We start from the raw sequence: 17,499 nt of genomic DNA, 5'->3' as shown, positions 1-17,499 counted from the left end.
CATAAAACACTTAGCTCACGCGCACATGACCGGCATTACTTCATGCCAATGTGCACACTCTGCATGGTAACAATTGTAGTCATCGCTCTGAAATATCTCTGTTTACCTCTACCAACTGGCGATTCTTTCGTGGCCGTCGGCAGAAAACTCGGCTTTCTTGGAGTCGACGATTTAGCGCAAAAAACACTTAGCTTACGCGTACACGACCGGCATGACTTTATGACAATGTGCACAATCTGCGTGTTAACAATTATAGTCATCGCTATGAAATATCACTGTTTAGCGCTACAAACCGGCGATTCTTTCTTGGCGGCCCACAGAAAACTCGGCTTTCTAGAAGTCCATGATTTAGCGCAAAAAACACTTAGCTTACGCGCACACGAGCGGCATTACTTTATGCCAATGTGCACTTTCTGCGTGTCAACAATTGTAGTCATCGCTCTGAAATATCTCTGTTTACCTCTACCAACTGGCGATTCTTTCGCAGCCGTCCGCAGAAAACTCGGCTTTCTTGGAGTCGACGATTTACCGCAAAAAACACTTACCTCACGCGAACACGAGCGGCGCGACTTTATACAAATATGCACGTTCTGCGTGTCAACAATTGTAGTCATCGCTCTGAAATATCTCTGTTTACCTCTGCCAACCAGCGATTCTCTTCTGGCGGTCCACAGAAAACTTGCCTTTCCAGAAGTCGACGATTTAGCACACAAAACACTTAGCTTACGCGTACACGAGCGGCATGACTTTATGCCAATGTGCACACTCTGCGTGGTAACAATTGTAGTCATCGCTCTTAAATATCTCTGTTTACCTCTACCAACTGGCGATTCTTTCGTGGTGGTCCACAAAAATTTGGCTTTCTGGAAGTCGACGATTTAGCGCAAAAAACACTTAGGTTACGCGCACACGAGTGGCATGCCTTCATGCCAAAGTGCACACTCTGCGTGTTAACAATTGTAGTCATCGCTCTGAAATATCTCTGTTTACCTTTACCTACCGGCGATTCTTTCGTGGCGGTCCACAGAAATCTCGGCTTTCTAGAAGTGGACGTTTTAGCGCAAAAAACACTTAGCTTACACGCACACGAGCGGCACGACTTTATACCAATATGCAGGTTCTGCGTGTCAACAATTGTAGTCATCACTCTGAAATATCTCTGTTTACCTCTGCCAACCAGCGATTCTCTTGTGGCGGTCCACAGAAAACTTGCCTTTCTAGAAGTCGACGATTTAGCACACAAAACACTTAGCTTACGCGCAAATGAGCGGCATGACTTTATGCCAATGTGCACACTCTGCGTGGTAACAATTGTAGTCATCGCTCTGAAATATCTCTGTTTACCTCTACAAACCGGCGATTCTTTCGTGGTGGTCCACCAAAAATTTAGCTTTCTAGAAGTCGACGATTTAGAGCAAAAAAAACTTAGCTCACGCGCACACGAGCGGCATGACTTTATGCCAATGTGCGCACTCTGCGTGGTAACAATTGTAGTCATCGCTCTGAAATATCTGCGCTTACCTCTACCAACCGGCGATTCCTTCGTGGCGGTCCACAGAAATCTCGGCTTTCTAGAAGTCAACGATTTAGCGCAAAAAACACTTAGCTGATGCGCAAACGACCGGCACGACATTATGTTAATGTGAACACCCTGCGTGTAAACAATTGTAGTAATCGCTGTGAAATATCTCTGTTTACCTCTACCAACCGGCGATTCTTTCTTGGCGGTGCACAGAAAACTCAGCGTTCTAGAAGTCGACGATTTAGCTTAAAAAATACTTATCTTTCGCGCACATGAGTGGCATGACTTTATGCCAATGTGTACCCTCTGCGTGTTAACAATTGCAGTCATCGCTCTGAAATATCTCTGTTTACCTCTACCAACCGGCGATTCTTTCGTGGCGGTCCACAGAAAGCTCAGCGTTCTAGAAGTCGACGATTTAGCGTAAAAAATACTTATCTTTCGCGCACACGAGCGGCATGACTTTATGCCAATGTGCACACTCTGCGTGGTAACAATTCTAGTCATCGCTCTGAAATAGCTCTGTTTACCTCTACCAACCGGCGATTCTTTCGTTGTGGTCCACCGAAAATATAGCTTTCTAGAAATCGACGATTTAGCGCAAAAAACACTTAAGTTACGCGCACATGACTGGCGTACCTTTATGCCAATGTGCACAATCTGCGTGTAAACAATTGTAGTCATCGCTCTGAAATATCTGCGCTTACCTCTACCAACCGGCGATTCCTTCGTGGCGGTCCATAGAAAACTCGGCTTTCTAGAAGTCCACGATTTAGCGCATTAAACACATAGCTCACGCGCACACGAGGGGCATGACTTTATGCCAATGTGTACACTCTCCGTGTTAACAATTGTAGTCATCGCTCTGAAATATCTCTCTTTACCTCTACCAACCGGTCATTCTTTCGTGGCGGTCCACAGAAAACTCGGCATCCTAGAAGTCGACGATTTAGCGCATAAAACACTTAGCTCACGCGCACATGACCGGCATTACTTCATGCCAATGTGCACACTCTGCATGGTAACAATTGTCGTCATCGCTCTGAAATATCTCTGTTTACCTCTACCAACTGGCGATTCTTTCGTGGCCGTCGGCAGAAAACTCGGCTTTCTTGGAGTCGACGATTTAGCGCAAAAAACACTTAGCTTACGCGTACACGACCGGCATGACTTTATGACAATGTGCACACTCTGCGTGTTAACAATTATAGTCATCGCTATGAAATATCACTGTTTAGCGCTACAAACCGGCGATTCTTTCTTGGCGGCCCACAGAAAACTCGGCTTTCTAGAAGTCCATGATTTAGCGCAAAAAACACTTAGCTTACGCGCACACGAGCGGCATTACTTTATGCCAATGTGCACTTTCTGCGTGTCAACAATTGTAGTCATCGCTCTGAAATATCTCTGTTTACCTCTACCAACTGGCGATTCTTTCGCAGCCGTCCGCAGAAAACTCGGCTTTCTTGGAGTCGACGATTTACCGCAAAAAACACTTACCTCACGCGAACACGAGCGGCGCGACTTTATACAAATATGCACGTTCTGCGTGTCAACAATTGTAGACATCGCTCTGAAATATCTCTGTTTACCTCTGCCAACCAGCGATTCTCTTCTGGCGGTCCACAGAAAACTTGCCTTTCCAGAAGTCGACGATTTAGCACACAAAACACTTAGCTTACGCGTACACGAGCGGCATGACTTTATGCCAATGTGCACACTCTGCGTGGTAACAATTGTAGTCATCGCTCTTAAATATCTCTGTTTACCTCTACCAACTGGCGATTCTTTCGTGGTGGTCCACAAAAATTTGGCTTTCTGGAAGTCGACGATTTAGCGCAAAAAACACTTAGGTTACGCGCACACGAGTGGCATGCCTTCATGCCAAAGTGCACACTCTGCGTGTTAACAATTGTAGTCATCGCTCTGAAATATCTCTGTTTACCTTTACCTACCGGCGATTCTTTCGTGGCGGTCCACAGAAATCTCGGCTTTCTAGAAGTGGACGTTTTAGCGCAAAAAACACTTAGCTTACACGCACACGAGCGGCACGACTTTATACCAATATGCAGGTTCTGCGTGTCAACAATTGTAGTCATCACTCTGAAATATCTCTGTTTACCTCTGCCAACCAGCGATTCTCTTGTGGCGGTCCACAGAAAACTTGCCTTTCTAGAAGTCGACGATTTAGCACACCAAACAGTTAGCTTACGCGCAAATGAGCGGCATGACTTTATGCCAATGTGCACACTCTGCGTGGTAACAATTGTAGTCATCGCTCTGAAATATCTCTGTTTACCTCTACAAACCGGCGATTCTTTCGTGGTGGTCCACCAAAAATTTAGCTTTCTAGAAGTCGACGATTTAGAGCAAAAAAAACTTAGCTCACGCGCACACGAGCGGCATGACTTTATGCCAATGTGCGCACTCTGCGTGGTAACAATTGTAGTCATCGCTCTGAAATATCTGCGCTTACCTCTACCAACCGGCGATTCCTTCGTGGCGGTCCACAGAAATCTCGGCTTTCTAGAAGTCAACGATTTAGCGCAAAAAACACTTAGCTGATGCGCAAACGACCGGCACGACATTATGTTAATGTGAACACCCTGCGTGTAAACAATTGTAGTCATCGCTCTCAAATATCTCTGTTTACCTCTACCAACCGGCGATTCTTTCGTGGGAGTCCACAGAAATCTCGGCTATCTAGAAGTCCACGATTTAGCGCATTAAACACTTAGCTCACGCGCACACGAGGGGCATGACTTTATGCCAATGTGTACACCCTCCGTGGTAACAATTGTAGTCATCGCTCTCAAATATCTCTCTTTGCCTCAACCAACCGGCGATTCTTTCGTGGCGGTCCACAGAAAACTCGGCATCCTAGAAGTCGACGATTTAGCGCATAAAACACTTAGCTCACGCGCACATGAGTGGCATTACTTCATGCCAATGTGCACACTCTGCATGGTAACAATTGTATTCATCGCTCTGAAATATCTCTGTTTACCTTTACCTACCGGCGATTCTTTCGTGGCGGTCCACAGAAATCTCGGCTTTCTAGAAGTGGACGTTTTAGCGCAAAAAACACTTAGCTTACACGCACACGAGCGGCACGACTTTATACCAATATGCAGGTTCTGCGTGTCAACAATTGTAGTCATCGCTTCGAAATATCTTTGTTTACCTCTACCAACCGGCGATTCTTTCTTGGCGGTCCACAGAAAACTCGGCTTTCTAGAAATCGACAATTTAGCGCAAAAAACACTTAGCTCACGCGCACACGAGCGGCATGACTTTATGCCAATGTGCACTTTCTGCGTGTTAACAATTGTAGTCATCGCTATCAAAGATCTCTGTTTACCTCTACCAACCGGCGATTCTTTCGTGGGAGTCCACAGAAAACTCGGCTTTCTAGGAGTGCACGATTTAGCGCAATAAACACTTAACTCACGCGCACATGAGTGGCATGACTTTATGCCAATGTGCACACTCTGCGTGGTAACAATTGTAGTCATGGCTCCGAAATATCTCTGTTTACCTCTACCAACCGGCGATTCTTTCGTGGCAGTCCACAGAAAACTCGGCTTTCTAGAAGTGGACGATTTAGCGCAAAACACACTTAGATCATGCGAACACTAGCGGCATGACTTTATGCCAATGTGCACACTCTGCGTGTTAACAATTGTAGTCATCGTTCTAAAATATCTGCGCTTACCTCTACCAACGGGCCATTCTTTCGTGGCGGGTCACAGAAAACTCGGCTTTATAGAAATCGACGATTTACCGCAAAATACACTTAGCTGATGCGCAAACGACCGGCGAGACTTTATGTCAATGTGTACACCCTGCGTTTTAACAATTGTAGTCATCGTTCTCAAACATCTCTGTTTACCTCTGCCAACCAGCGATTCTCTTGTGGCGGTCCACAGAAAACTTGCCTTTCTAGAAGTCGGCGATTTAGCACACAAAACACTTAGCTTACGCGCACATCAGCGGCATGACTTTATGCCAAGGTGCACACTCTGCGTGTTAACAATTGTAGTAATCGCTGTGAAATATCTCTGTTTACCTCTACCAACCGGCGATTCTTTCTTGGCGGTGCACAGAAAACTCAGCGTTCTAGAAGTCGACGATTTAGCTTAAAAAATACTTATCTTTCGCGCACATGAGTGGCATGACTTTATGCCAATGTGTACCCTCTGCGTGTTAACAATTGCAGTCATCGCTCTGAAATATCTCTGTTTACCTCTACCAACCGGCGATTCTTTCGTGGCGGTCCACAGAAAGCTCAGCGTTCTAGAAGTCGACGATTTAGCGTAAAAAATACTTATCTTTCGCGCACACGAGCGGCATGACTTTATGCCAATGTGCACACTCTGCGTGGTAACAATTCTAGTCATCGCTCTGAAATAGCTCTGTTTACCTCTACCAACCGGCGATTCTTTCGTTGTGGTCCACCGAAAATTTAGCTTTCTAGAAATCGACGATTTAGCGCAAAAAACACTTAAGTTACGCGCACATGACTGGCGTACCTTTATGCCAATGTGCACAATCTGCGTGTAAACAATTGTAGTCATCGCTCTGAAATATCTGCGCTTACCTCTACCAACCGGCGATTCCTTCGTGGCGGTCCATAGAAAACTCGGCTTTCTAGAAGTCCACGATTTAGCGCATTAAACACGTAGCTCACGCGCACACGAGGGGCATGACTTTATGCCAATGTGTACACTCTCCGTGTTAACAATTGTAGTCATCGCTCTGAAATATCTCTCTTTACCTCTACCAACCGGTCATTCTTTCGTGGCGGTCCACAGAAAACTCGGCATCCTAGAAGTCGACGATTTATCGCATAAAACACTTAGCTCACGCGCACATGACCGGCATTACTTCATGCCAATGTGCACACTCTGCATGGTAACAATTGTAGTCATCGCTCTGAAATATCTCTGTTTACCTCTACCAACTGGCGATTCTTTCGTGGCCGTCGGCAGAAAACTCGGCTTTCTTGGAGTCGACGATTTAGCGCAAAAAACACTTAGCTTACGCGTACACGACCGGCATGACTTTATGACAATGTGCACACTCTGCGTGTTAACAATTATAGTCATCGCTATGAAATATCACTGTTTAGCGCTACAAACCGGCGATTCTTTCTTGGCGGCCCACAGAAAACTCGGCTTTCTAGAAGTCGACGATTTAGCACACAAAACACTTAGCTTACGCGCAATTGAGCGGCATGACTTTATGCCAATGTGCACACTCTGCGTAGTAACAATTGTGGTAATCGCTGTGAAATATCTCTGTTTACCTCTACCAACCGGCGATTCCTTAGTGGTGGTCCACAGAAAATTCGGCTTTATTGAAGCCGACGATTTAGAGGAAAAAAACTTAGCTCACGCGCACACAAGTGGCATGACTTTATGCCAATGTGCACACTCTGTGTTTAACAATTGTAGTCATCGTTCTAAAATATCTGCACATACCTCTGCCAACCGGCGATTCTTTCGTGGCGGTCCACAGAAAACTCGGCTTTATAGAAGTCGACGATTTAGAGCAAAAAACACTTAGCTCACGCGCACACGAGCGGCATGACTTTATGCCAATGTGCACACTCTGCGAGGTAACTATTGTAGTCATCGCTCTTAAATATCTCTGTTTACCTCTACCAACTGGCGATTCTTTCGTGGCCGTCGGCAGAAAACTCGGCTTTCTTGGAGTCGACGATTTAGCGCAAAAAACACTTACCTCACGCGAACACGAGCGGCGCGACTTTATACAAATATGCACGTTCTGCGTGTCAACAATTGTAGTCATCGCTCTGAAATATCTCTGTTTACCTCTGCCAACCAGCGATTCTCTTCTGGCGGTCCACAGAAAACTTGCCTTTCCAGAAGTCGACGATTTAGCACACAAAACACTTAGCTTACGCGTACACGAGCGGCATGACTTTATGCCAATGTGCACACTCTGCGTGGTAACAATTGTAGTCATCGCTCTTAAATATCTCTGTTTACCTCTACCAACCGGCGATTCTTTCGTGGTGGTCCACAAAAATTTGGCTTTCTGGAAGTCGACGATTTAGCGCAAAAAACACTTAGGTTACGCGCACACGAGTGGCATGCCTTCATGCCAAAGTGCACACTCTGCGTGTTAACAATTGTAGTCATCGCTCTGAAATATCTCTGTTTACCTCTACCAACAGGCGATTCTTTCGTGGCGGCCCACAGAAAACTCGGCTTTATACAAGTCGACGATTTATAGCAAAAAACACTAAGCTCATGCGAACACGAACAGCATGACTTTATACCAATGTGCACGCTCTGCGTGTTAACAATTCTAGTCATCGCTTCGAAATATCCCTGTTTACCTCTATCAACCGGCGATTCTTTCTTGGCGGTCCACAGAAAACTCGGCTTTCTAGAAGTCGACGATTTAGCGCAAAAAACACTTAGCTCACGCGCACACGAGCGGCATGACTTTATGCCAATGTGCACTTTCTGCGTGTTAACAATTGTAGTCATCGCTCTGAAATATCTCTGTTTACCTCTCCCAACTGGCGATTCTTTCGTGGCCGTCCGCAGAAAACTCGGCTTCCTTGGAGTCGACGATTTAGCTCAAAAGACACTTAGCTTACGCGCACACGATCGGCATGACTTTATGCCAATGTGCACACTCTGCATGTTAACAATTATAGTCATCGCTATGAAATATCACTGTTTAGCTCTACAAACCGGCGATTCTTTCTTGGCGGTCCACAGAAAAGTCGGCTTTCAAGAAGTCCACGATTTAGCGCAAAAAACACAGCTTACGCGCACACGAGCGGCATAACTTTATACCAATGTGCACACTCTGCGTGTTAACAATTATAGTCATCGCTATGAAATATCACTGTTTACCTTTACCAACCGGTGATTCTTTCTTGGCGGTCCACAGAAAACTCGGCTTTCTAGAAGTCGACGATTTACCGCAAAAAACACTTAGCTCACGCGAACACGAGCGGCACGACTTTATACCAATATGCACGTTCTGCGTGTCAACAATTGTAGTCATCACTCTGAAATATCTCTGTTTACCTCTGCCAACCAGCGATTCTCTTGTGGCGGTCCACAGAAAACTTGCCTTTCTAGAAGTCGACGATTTAGCACACAAAACACTTAGCTTACGCGCAATTGAGCGGCATGACTTTATGCCAATGTGCACACTCTGCGTAGTAACAATTGTGGTAATCGCTGTGAAATATCTCTGTTTACCTCTACCAACCGGCGATTCCTTCGTGGTGGTCCACAGAAAATTCGGCTTTATTGAAGTCGATGATTTAGAGGAAAAAAACTTAGCTCACGCACACACAAGTGGCATGACTTTATGCCAATGTGCACACTCTGTGTTTAACAATTGTAGTCATCGTTCTAAAATATCTGCACATACCTCTGCCAACCGGCGATTCTTTCGTGGCGGTCCACAGAAAACTCGGCTTTATAGAAGTCGACGATTTAGAGCAAAAAAAACTTAGCTCACGCGCACACGAGCGGCATGACTTTATGCCAATGTGCACACTCTGCGAGGTAACTATTGTAGTCATCGCTCTTAAATATCTCTGTTTACCTCTACGAACCGGCGATTCTTTCGTGGTGGTCCACAGAAAACTTGCCTTTCTAGAAGTCGGCGATTTAGCGCAAAAAACACTTAGGTTACGCGCACACGAGCGGCATGCCTTTATGCCAATGTGCGCACTCTGCGTGTTAACAATTGTAGTCATCGCTCTGAAATATCTCTGTTTACCTCTGCCATCCGGCGATTCTTTCGTGGCGGGCCACAGAAAACTCGGCTTTATAGAAGTCGACGATTTAGAGGAAAAAAAAACTTAGCTCACGCGCACACAAGTGGCATGACTTTATGCCAATGTGCACACTCTGTGTTTAACAATTGTAGTCATCGTTCTAAAATATCTGCACATACCTCTGCCAACCGGCGATTCTTTCGTGGCGGTCCACAGAAAACTCGGCTTTATAGAAGTCGACGATTTAGAGCAAAAAAAACTTAGCTCACGCGCACACGAGCGGCATGACTTTATGCCAATGTGCACACTCTGCGAGGTAACTATTGTAGTCATCGCTCTTAAATATCTCTGTTTACCTCTACCAACCGGCGATTCTTTCGGGGCGGTCCACAGAAAGCTCAGCGTTCTAGAAGTCGACGATTTAGCGTAAAAAATACTTATCTTTCGCGCACACGAGCGGCATGACTTTATGCCAATGTGCACACTCTGCGTGGCAACAATTCTAGTCATCGCTCTGAAATAGCTCTGTTTACCTCTACCAACCGGCGATTCTTTCGTTGTGGTCCACCGAAAATTTAGCTTTCTAGAAATCGACGATTTAGCGCAAAAACACTTAAGTTACGCGCACATGACTGGCGTACCTTTATGCCAATGTGCACAATCTGCGTGTAAACAATTGTAGTCATCGCTCTGAAATATCTGCGCTTACCTCTACCAACCGGCGATTCCTTCGTGGCGGTCCATAGAAAACTCGGCTTTCTAGAAGTCCACGATTTAGCGCATTAAACACATAGCTCACGCGCACACGAGGGGCATGACTTTATGCCAATGTGTACACTCTCCGTGTTAACAATTGTAGTCATCGCTCTGAAATATCTCTCTTTACCTCTACCAACCGGTGATTCTTTCGTGGCGGTCCACAGAAAACTCGGCATCCTAGAAGTCGACGATTTAGCGCATAAAACACTTAGCTCACGCGCACATGACCGGCATTACTCCATGCCAATGTGCACACTCTGCATGGTAACAATTGTAGTCATCGCTCTGAAATATCTCTGTTTACCTCTACCAACTGGCGATTCTTTCGTGGCCGTCGGCAGAAAACTCGGCTTTCTTGGAGTCGACGATTTAGCGCAAAAAACACTTAGCTTACGCGTACACGACCGGCATGACTTTATGACAATGTGCACACTCTGCGTGTTAACAATTATAGTCATCGCTATGAAATATCACTGTTTAGCGCTACAAACCGGCGATTCTTTCTTGGCGGCCCACAGAAAACTCGGCTTTCTAGAAGTCCATGATTTAGCGCAAAAAACACTTAGCTTACGCGCACACGAGCGGCATGACTTTATGCCAATGTGCACTTTCTGCGTGTCAACAATTGTAGTCATCGCTCTGAAATATCTCTGTTTACCTCTACCAACTGGCGATTCTTTCGCAGCCGTCCGCAGAAAACTCGGCTTTCTTGGAGTCGGCGATTTACCGCAAAAAACACTTACCTCACGCGAACACGAGCGGCGCGACTTTATACAAATATGCACGTTCTGCGTGTCAACAATTGTAGTCATCGCTCTGAAATATCTCTGTTTACCTCTGCCAACCAGCGATTCTCTTCTGGCGGTCCACAGAAAACTTGCCTTTCCAGAAGTCGACGATTTAGCACACAAAACACTTAGCTTACGCGTACACGAGCGGCATGACTTTATGCCAATGTGCACACTCTGCGTGGTAACAATTGTAGTCATCGCTCTTAAATATCTCTGTTTACCTCTACCAACCGGCGATTCTTTCGTGGTGGTCCACAAAAATTTGGCTTTCTGGAAGTCGACGATTTAGCGCAAAAACACTTAGGTTACGCGCACACGAGTGGCATGCCTTCATGCCAAAGTGCACACTCTGCGTGTTAACAATTGTAGTCATCGCTCTTAAATATCTCTGTTTACCTCTACCAACAGGCGATTCTTTCGTGGCGGCCCACAGAAAACTCGGCTTTATACAAGTCGACGATTTATAGCAAAAAACACTTAGCTCATGCGAACACGAACAGCATGACTTTGTACCAATGTGCACGCTCTGCGTGTTAACAATTCTAGTCATCGCTTCGAAATTACCCTGTTTACCTCTACCAACCGGCGATTCTTTCTTGGCGGTCCACAGAAAACTCGGCTTTCTAGAAGTCGACGATTTAGCGCAAAAAACACTTAGCTCACGCGCACACGAGCGGCATGACTTTATGCCAATGTGCACTTTCTGCGTGTTAACAATTGTAGTCATCGCTCTGAAATATCTCTGTTTACCTCTCCCAACTGGCGATTCTTTCGTGGCCGTCCGCAGAAAACTCGGCTTTCTTGGAGTCGACGATTTAGCTCAAAAGACACTTAGCTTACGCGCACACGACCGGCTTGACTTTATGCCAATGTGCACACTCTGCATGTTAACAATTATAGTCATCGCTATGAAATATCACTGTTTAGCTCTACAAACCGGCGATTCTTTCTTGGCGGTCCACAGAAAAGTCGGCTTTCTAGAAGTCCACGATTTAGCGCAAAAAACACTTAGCTTACGCGCACACGAGCGGCATAACTTTATACCAATGTGCACACTCTGCGTGGTAACAATTGTAGTCATCGCTCTTAAATATCTCTGTTTACCTCTACCAACCGGCGATTCTTTCGTGGTGGTCCACAAAAATTTGGCTTTCTGGAAGTCGACGATTTAGCGCAAAAACACTTAGGTTACGCGCACACGAGTGGCACGACTTTATACCAATATGCACGTTCTGCGTGTCAACAATTGTAGTCATCACTCTGAAATATCTCTCTTTACCTCTGCCAACCAGCGATTCTCTTGTGGCGGTCCACAGAAAACTTGCCTTTCTAGAAGTCGACGATTTAGCACACAAAACACTTAGCTTACGCGCAATTGAGCGGCATGACTTTATGCCAATGTGCACACTCTGCGTAGTAACAATTGTGGTAATCGCTGTGAAATATCTCTGTTTACCTCTACCAACCGGCGATTCCTTCGTGGTGGTCCACAGAAAATTCGGCTTTATTGAAGTCGACGATTTAGAGGAAAAAAACTTAGCTCACGCGCACACAAGTGGCATGACTTTATGCCAATGTGCACACTCTGTGTTTAACAATTGTAGTCATCGTTCTAAAATATCTGCACATACCTCTGCCAACCGGCGATTCTTTCGTGGCGGTCCACAGAAAACTCGGCTTTATAGAAGTCGACGATTTAGAGCAAAAAACACTTAGCTCACGCGCACACGAGCGGCATGACTTTATGCCAATGTGCACACTCTGCGAGGTAACTATTGTAGTCATCGCTCTTAAATATCTCTGTTTACCTCTACCAACTGGCGATTCTTTCGTGGCCGTCGGCAGAAAACTCGGCTTTCTTGGAGTCGACGATTTAGTGCAAAAAACACTTAGCTTACGCGTACACGACCAGCATGACTTTATGACAATGTGCACACTCTGCGTGTTAACAATTATAGTCATCGCTATGAAATATCACTGTTTAGCGCTACAAACCGGCGATTCTTTCTTGGCGGTCCACAGAAAACTCGGCTTTCTAGAAGTCCATGATTTAGCGCAAAAAACACTTAGCTTACGCGCACACGAGCGGCATGACTTTATGCCAATGTGCACTTTCTGCGTGTCAACAATTGTAGTCATCGCTCTGAAATATCTCTGTTTACCTCTACCAACTGGCGATTCTTTCGCAGCCGTCCGCAGAAAACTCGGCTTTCTTGGAGTCGACGATTTACCGCAAAAAACACTTACCTCACGCGAACACGAGCGGCGCGACTTTATACAAATATGCACGTTCTGCGTGTCAACAATTGTAGTCATCGCTCTTAAATATCTCTGTTTACCTCTGCCAACCAGCGATTCTCTTCTGGCGGTCCACAGAAAACTTGCCTTTCCAGAAGTCGACGATTTAGCACACAAAACACTTAGCTTACGCGTACACGAGCGGCATGACTTTATGCCAATGTGCACACTCTGCGTGGTAACAATTGTAGTCATCGCTCTTAAATATCTCTGTTTACCTCTACCAACCGGCGATTCTTTCGTGGTGGTCCACAAAAATTTGGCTTTCTGGAAGTCGACGATTTAGCGCAAAAAACACTTAGGTTACGCGCACACGAGTGGCATGCCTTCATGCCAAAGTGCACACTCTGCGTGTTAACAATTGTAGTCATCGCTCTGAAATATCTCTGTTTACCTCTACCAACAGGCGATTCTTTCGTGGCGGCCCACAGAAAACTCGGCTTTATACAAGTCGACGATTTATAGCAAAAAACACTTAGCTCCTGCGAACACGAACAGCATGACTTTATACCAATGTGCTCGCTCTGCGTGTTAACAATTCTAGTCATCGCTTCGAAATATCCCTGTTTACCTCTACCAACCGGCGATTCTTTCTTGGCGGACCACAGAAAACTCGGCTTTCTAGAAGTCGACGATTTAGCGCAAAAAACACTTAGCTCACGCGCACACGAGCGGCATGACTTTATGCCAATGTGCACTTTCTGCGTGTTAACAATTGTAGTCATCGCTCTGAAATATCTCTGTTTACCTCTCCCAACTGGCGATTCTTTCGTGGCCGTCCGCAGAAAACTCGGCTTCCTTGGAGTCGACGATTTAGCTCAAAAGACACTTAGCTTACGCGCACACGACCGGCATGACTTTATGCCAATGTGCACACTCTGCATGTTAACAATTATAGTCATCGCTATGAAATATCACTGTTTAGCTCTACAAACCGGCGATTCTTTCTTGGCGGTCCACAGAAAAGTCGGCTTTCTAGAAGTCCACGATTTAGCGCAAAAAACACTTAGCTTACGCGCACACGAGCGGCATATCTTTATACCAATGTGCACACTCTGCGTGTTAACAATTATAGTCATCGCTATGAAATATCACTGTTTACCTTTACCAACCGGTGATTCTTTCTTGGCGGTCCACAGAAAACTCGGCTTTCTAGAAGTCGACGATTTACCGCAAAAAACACTTAGCTCACGCGAACACGAGCGGCACGACTTTATACCAATATGCACGTTCTGCGTGTCAACAATTGTAGTCATCACTCTGAAATAACTCTGTTTACCTCTGCCAACCAGCGATTCTCTTGTGGCGGTCCACAGAAAACTTGCCTTTCTAGAAGTGGACGATTTAGCACACAAAACACTTAGCTTACGCGCAATTGAGCGGCATGACTTTATGCCAATGTGCACACTCTGCGTAGTAACAATTGTGGTAATCGCTGTGAAATATCTCTGTTTACCTCTACCAACCGGCGATTCTTTCGTGGTGGTCCACAGAAAACTTGCCTTTCTAGAAGTCGGCGATTTAGAGGAAAAAAAAACTTAGCTCACGCGCACACGAGCGGCATGACTTTATGCCAATGTGCACACCCTGCGAGGTAACTATTGTAGTCATCGCTCTTAAATATCTCTGTTTACCTCTACCAACACGCGATTCTTTCGTGGCGGTCCACAGAAAGCTCAGCGTTCTAGAAGTCGACGATTTAGCGTAAAAAATACTTATCTTTCGCGCACACGAGCGGCATGACTTTATGCCAATGTGCACACTCTGCGTGGTAACAATTCTAGTGTTCGCTCTGAAATAGCTCTGTTTACCTCTACCAACCGGCGATTCTTTCGTTGTGGTCCACCGAAAATTTAGCTTTGTAGAAATCGACGATTTAGCGCAAAAAACACTTAAGTTACGCGCACATGACCGGCGTACCTTTATGCCAATGTGCACAATCTGCGTGTAAACAATTGTAGTCATCGCTCTGAAATATCTGCGCTTACCTCTACCAAACGGCGATTCCTTCGTGGCGGTCCATAGAAAACTCGGCTTTCTAGAAGTCCACGATTTAGCGCATTAAACACATAGCTCACGCGCACACGAGGGGCATGACTTTATGCCAATGTGTACACTCTCCGTGTTAACAATTGTAGTCATCGCTCTGAAATATCTCTCTTTACCTCTACCAACCGGTGATTCTTTCGTCGCGGTCCACAGAAAACTCGGCATCCTAGAAGTCGACGATTTAGCGCATAAAACACTTAGCTCACGCGCACATGACCGGCATTACTTCATGCCAATGTGCACACTCTGCATGGTAACAATTGTAGTCATCGCTCTGAAATATCTCTGTTTACCTCTACCAACTGGCGATTCTTTCGTGGCCGTCGGCAGAAAACTCGGCTTTCTTGGAGTCGACGATTTAGCGCAAAAAACACTTAGCTTACGCGTACACGACCGGCATGACTTTATGACAATGTGCACACTCTGCGTGTTAACAATTATAGTCATCGCTATGAAATATCACTGTTTAGCGCTACAAACCGGCGATTCTTTCTTGGCGGCCCACAGAAAACTCGGCTTTCTAGAAGTCCATGATTTAGCGCAAAAAACACTTAGCTTACGCGCACACGAGCGGCATGACTTTATGCCAATGTGCACTTTCTGCGTGTCAACAATTGTAGTCATCGCTCTGAAATATCTCTGTTTACCTCTACCAACTGGCGATTCTTTCGCAGCCGTCCGCAGAAAACTCGGCTTTCTTGGAGTCGACGATTTACCGCAAAAAACACTTACCTCACGCGAAAACGAGAGGCGCGACTTTATACAAATATGCACGTTCTGCGTGTCAACAATTGTAGTCATCGCTCTGAAATATCTCTGTTTACCTGTTCCAACCGGCGATTCTTTCGTGGTGGTCCACAGAAAATTTGCCTTTCTAGAAGTCGACGATTTACCACACAAGACACTTAGCTTACGCGCACATGAGCGGCATGACTTTATGCCAATGTGCACACTCGGCGTGTTAACAATTGTAGTCTTCGCTGCGAAATATCTCTGTTTACCTCTACCAACCGGCGATTCTTTCTTGGCGGTGCACAGAAAACTCGGCGTTCTAAAAGTCGACGATTTAGCGTAAAAAATACTTAGGTTACGCGCACACGAGTGGCATGCCTTCATGCCAAAGTGCACACTCTGCGTGTTAACAATTGTAGTCATCGCTCTGAAATATCTCTGTTTACCTCTACCAACAGGCGATTCTTTCGTGGCGGCCCACAGAAAACTCGGCTTTATACAAGTCGACGATTTATAGCAAAAAACACTTAGGTTACGCGCACACGAGTGGCATGCCTTCATGCCAAAGTGCACACTCTGCGTGTTAACAATTGTAGTCATCGCTCTGAAATATCTCTGTTTACCTCTACCAACAGGCGATTCTTTCGTGGCGGCCCACAGAAAACTCGGCTTTATACAAGTCGACGATTTATAGCAAAAAACACTTAGCTCATGCGAACACGAACAGCATGACTTTATACCAATGTGCACGCTCTGCGTGTTAACAATTCTAGTCATCGCTTCGAAATATCCCTGTTTACCTCTACCAACCGGCGATTCTTTCTTGGCGGTCCACAAAAAACTCGGCTTTCTAGAAGTCGACGATTTAGCTCAAAAAACACTTAGCTCACGCGCACACGAACGGCATGACTTTATGCCAATGTGCACTTTCTGCGTGTTAACAATTGTAGTAATCGCTCTGAAATATCTCTGTTTACCTCTCCCAACTGGCGATTCTTTCGTGGCCGTCCGCAGAAAACTCGGCTTTCTTGGAGTCGACGATTTAGCTCAAAAGACACTTAGCTTACGCGCACACGACCGGCATGACTTTATGCCAATGTGCACACTCTGCATGTTAACAATTATAGTCATCGCTATGAAATATCACTGTTCAGCTCTACAAACCGGCGATTCTTTCTTGGCGGTCCACAGAAAAGTCGGCTTTCTAGAAGTCCACGATTTAGCGCAAAAAACACTTAGCTTACGCGCACACGAGCGGCATAACTTTATACCAATGTGCACACTCTGCGTGTTAACAATTATAGTCATCGCTATGAAATATCACTGTTTACCTTTACCAACCGGTAATTCTTTCTTGGCGGTCCACAGAAAACTCGGCTTTCTAGAAGTCGACGATTTACCGCAAAAAACACTTAGCTCTCGCGAACACGAGCGGCACGACTTTATACCAATATGCACGTTCTGCGTGTCAACAATTGTAGTCATCACTCTGAAATATCTCTGTTTACCTGTTCCAACCGGCGATTCTTTCGTGGTGGTCCACAGAAAATTTGCCTTTCTAGAAGTCGACG

The sequence above is a fragment of the Dermacentor variabilis genome, chromosome 8, assembly GCF_050947875.1.
Source record: "Dermacentor variabilis isolate Ectoservices chromosome 8, ASM5094787v1, whole genome shotgun sequence".
Classification (NCBI taxonomy): domain Eukaryota; kingdom Metazoa; phylum Arthropoda; class Arachnida; order Ixodida; family Ixodidae; genus Dermacentor; species Dermacentor variabilis.
Note: the sequence above shows the minus strand (reverse complement) of the source record.